The sequence below is a fragment of the Meleagris gallopavo genome, chromosome 1 (assembly GCF_000146605.3).
Source record: "Meleagris gallopavo isolate NT-WF06-2002-E0010 breed Aviagen turkey brand Nicholas breeding stock chromosome 1, Turkey_5.1, whole genome shotgun sequence".
Classification (NCBI taxonomy): Eukaryota; Metazoa; Chordata; class Aves; order Galliformes; family Phasianidae; genus Meleagris; species Meleagris gallopavo.
The window spans coordinates 30297988-30302535 of record NC_015011.2 but is presented as its reverse complement, the minus strand read 5'-3'; positions in this window follow the sequence as shown (position 1 = coordinate 30302535).

The following is a 4548-nucleotide window of genomic DNA, read 5'->3' as shown; positions in this document are numbered from 1 at the left end:
AAAAAAAGATATAAAATAAAATACAATTTAAAAAAGAGATTAATAAATATACCCTCTCATCTGCTTTCAAAGTATTTAACACAAACATGAACATTCCTACAAAGCATTTCATTTCACAGAGTAGCTTTCTGACCTAGAACCAAGCTCATAGATGCACAATTTATCCCAAAAATCCAAAGCTCTGGCTCCCAGAATCCACTGCAGCAACATTCTCTATAGAAGTAAGGCAACTGATGTATTTTGACAGGGAGATATTAATACGATGAGCATCCTTGATCACAGAGCAGGAGGAAAATAGGATTCTGCTACTCTAGATGAAATGATTCTGCAGCTTGGTATCTCTGAACATGAGGGTCCTAGGAAGCATAAATTTAGCTGCAGAATCACAGCTCCTTTATGGATTAAGGATTCCGTGCACCAAAATGTTATCTGCAGTGAAAATGAAGTTGCAGTATTGATGCTGGCCTGTGAACTTTTCAGCCATAAGCACTGCAGATCAGAAGTGGAGAAGCAGGGGAGGATGCACACACCCTCATATGGACAGTCTAGGACTTGTTATTTAGTATGAGATAGAAGAGTCAAAATCCAAGGTGCCTCTTTTCCATATGAGTGATTAACTACTGGACTATAAAGTCAGGTTTGTGTGGCTCACTGACTTGTGAAATTGCATGGTCCGTCTCCAACAGGAGGCTCAGTGAGCACTTTGAGTACCTTCTTGCTGCCCTCCTCCTCATCCTCTGTCCCTCTGTGGCTGGGGGCTCACATTTCCCAGGGAGGTGACATATACTCATGTAAATTTTCAGGCTGAGAGCAAAATTCATTAATTGCTTCCTTTATGAGTGCCGTAATTCCCAGGGTGTTGTGTAAAAAGGTGGTTGTTCAGTAAAGAACTTACAGAAGAAAAGCATGAACACTGTTCCATTACTTCAGAGTATGGCTTTAAGTTTGCACCACTAGGAAGGGGAGAAAGCAACAGATCTCAAATAGACAGAAGCAAGTTTTGGCAGACAAACATTGGGCACCTCAAATTATGTGGACTTCATACATATATGTGACTTTTCTACTGACCCTGACAGCAGATGTCTGCAGAGTCCAGAGGACCTAAGGTTCTATGAAAAGTATCACTTTGCCCTCAGGCTTGTATAGGAGTCACAAGAAATTAACTGATTTTTTTTTATTTCACCCTGAAGTTTGGATACAGAACAGTTGAGGCTGTAGCACCCCATATATAAATATAGACCTACTTTTTTGAACTGAGCTCTCTCTTCTAGAAGATATCTTGTGTTTTAAAATACTAGTCTTCCAGAGATTCAGGACAGAGCTAAGAATATAATTCACAGCAATTAATTTTACTTCATGAAAGATATGATGGAAGGAAATAAAACCAGAGCATAAAAACTGTCAATGCCAGATTCCATGAAATGTCCTCCAAAAAAGAGACAAGTTCAAGGGAAGTGGCATGTGCCACAATGATTCAGTTATCTGTTGATATAAAGTCACCTTCAGACATTGTTTACAAACAGCATATTTCAAAAGGTAGCTTACGTAATGCTGAATAAACCATAGGCTGTTGGAACAAGGAAGCCATGATCAGCAATTTTCTGCTGACTTTAGTGAGAGCTGGTCACATCATAAAAACTGACACAACAGTCATGTTTTCCAAATGACTTTGTGCTGTTGTCTTGAAATACACTGTCTCAACAAATCTTCTCATTAACCTCAGGCTGTTATGTGATGCTACATTAAGTTCAGAATAGGAATTTTAGTAGTTTGTTCTAAAAAAAAAAATCTTGCCACAGAATTAATTAAATGAATGAATAAATAAATGCCTCCACTATAGCCTGTGTTGTTTAAAAAAACCAAGATCCTGGGTTTCTCTTTGTGGTTTTTGTTTATTTGTTTGTTTGTTTTTCCTGCCTAGCTTATTCAGGATCAGGTATTGTCTTCCCCCCACACATCCCCCAACTTTGTGCCAGATCAGGTAGCTGCAGCACCTGCAGCTGCCAGAGAGCCAGCACAGAAACAGAAAGCCAACATAATTGTTCTGCTATATGCTTTAAAGAATTCAGCATAAATGTGATCATTTGCCCATACCTAATCTGTATATAATTTATACTGCTGGATCAACTCGTATGGCAGAGACTCCATAACAGAAATCAGTAAAGCAAAATCTTCTTTACCCAGCAAGGGAATGGAGAAGAAATACAGTAGTTCAACCAGAAACCAAAAAAGAAAATAATTATAAAACTTGTAGAGCTTAAGGATGCTAGAGACATTACCTTTTACAAATTTGTGCACTTAATAAGGATGCACTTAACACACATCTGATATATACACTGCATAACTCCCATCTATATGCACAGAGGGTCTGACACAGTTTGAGTGACACTGGACCTACCAGATGCTGAGGATTTGAGGAGCTTCTAAGAACAGGCCTTTGCTCCTAGTAATTACTGCTTGGAGAGAGCACTCTGTGAAATATCTGCAAGATCTGCTCTTCTCATGTGTGTATGTGTGGACAGGCATGTGCTATTTCACTTGTTACATTGTGGAAGAAAAATACTCCTTTCTCCCTTAATGAATAAACGGGGAATAATCTGGGGGAGGGGACAGATCATAGGTATAAAACTTTTTTTTAATATATATTGACTGTACATTGGTAGAGTGAATGTGGTTTTCCTTATTCATGCAACTATTTGCATTTTGGTTTGGTTTGGTTGTGGGTTTTTTTGTTTGATTGGTTTTGTTTGTTTTATTTATTTGATTTGTTGGCTTGTTTTCTGAGTTGGTTTGTTGTTGATGTTTGTTTTTATTTTTTGTAAATGCTTTCCAATCTTGGTCTACTTGCTCAGAAAATTCCGTTATATTCTCAGCAGGCTTCTCACAGTGGTAGGACAATCTCTTATCTCCTTCATCTGTCTTCCTCCTTTTCTACACAAACACATTCTAGGACCTTTCTTATGATTAGGGAAGCCAATGCTTACTCCAGTGTTCTAGTGTAGTTTTGAATATATACATCTAGAAAAGTGCCTTAGGCTGGTGCTGCTGGACCTGCTCCATTCTAGATTAAACAAATCAAAGCAAGACAAATTTCAGTGCCCTACTGCTGTGGGTTCTGATCACTTCTGTATTCACAGAGAAGGTTAAATCTGCCAAAAGTTGCTTGTGGGTAAACTGAGCAGAGAATATATATTGAAGGACATTAGGAAGCCAGTAAAAGCAATGCACTCAAAGAATAGTTAGATTTTTTTTCCAGTGTGCTGTATTCGCTTGGGGTTAGTGGTTAAATAGAGTTTCCACCTAATAAAAGATTTTGTGTGGATGATTTCTGTTTAGTTACTGTTAATAGGAGGGATTTTGCAAAATGTGATTTTCAAAAAAACATTAGGCCATCTTATTGAGACTATTACCAAAAGTTCTAGAAATCAGGTGGTGTTCATTGTAATAAAACATAAATGGCATTCTTTATTTCTTATGTTTTTATAGACTGGAAAAGGAATGCTTTGCTGGAAAAACTAATACATTTGCTGTTGAGTTTATGATCTGAATACGCTGTACATGTAGAAAATAAGTAAGTATATAATCCCATCACTTCATAGATGTGATAACTTAAAGAAAATATGAAACGGAAGAGATCTTTCCAGTTCTGCTGTAATACCTTCAGTACATTACAGGAGAGGCCAAATTGAACAAAGAAGAGAAAGGCTTGGAATCAAATAGACATCTCTTTTAGGTTCTTATGAAGTATTTGGAGATATAATTATCTGCAGGATTTTGTCCCTGCCTTTCCAGGTAGAGTTGCTGCCTTCGTACTTCCAGCAGCACTACAGCACTTCCTCTCTTTCTGTTTATAGGGGGTCAGGCTGTAATCTTCATCCACTGATTAAACTGTTCATACTGAAGTTCTTCATTGCCCATACTTCAATCAAATCCTTTGCTTTGTGTCCCTCCTCGGTTCTTCTCAAAGTTCCAGGTTGCTACCTTTTCTTCCTATTTATAGAAAAAAAAAAAAAAGCCAAGTGGTGATCTCTCTGTAGGGGAGATTAATCATATAATAGCAAGTTAAATTATAAATTTGATAAACGTAACAACGTAACTGAAGCAAATATCTTCTAGCTGAACATCATGTAATATTATGAACAATAAACTAGAATTATATAAAGTCAACAGGACCCACAGTGAATGGATTAGATACTAACTGGCAAGTCTTGAAATGCAACTATAAATATTGAATAACTGTTGAGTAAAGTCCCAAAAGGCTAATCTTCGACCCTGATCTTACTTCACAATTTAAGTTATGAATTAAAAGGGAAAAAAAAAAACGAAAAAAACCCTATCACTGTAGCCTGTTTTGAGAACAAATGTGAAGAGTGGTGGAAAAAAACCTGAATACCTGATGTGCTGACATCATTTTATCTTGGTCGCTTAGGTAATTATATGACTTTTGTTATGATTAGAAGTAAAGTCATGTACTTAATCATAAACACTAAGGACCATTCTCTCAAGGCCAAGAGAGATGAGCCAAGAGTAGGGAACCTGGACTAGGTT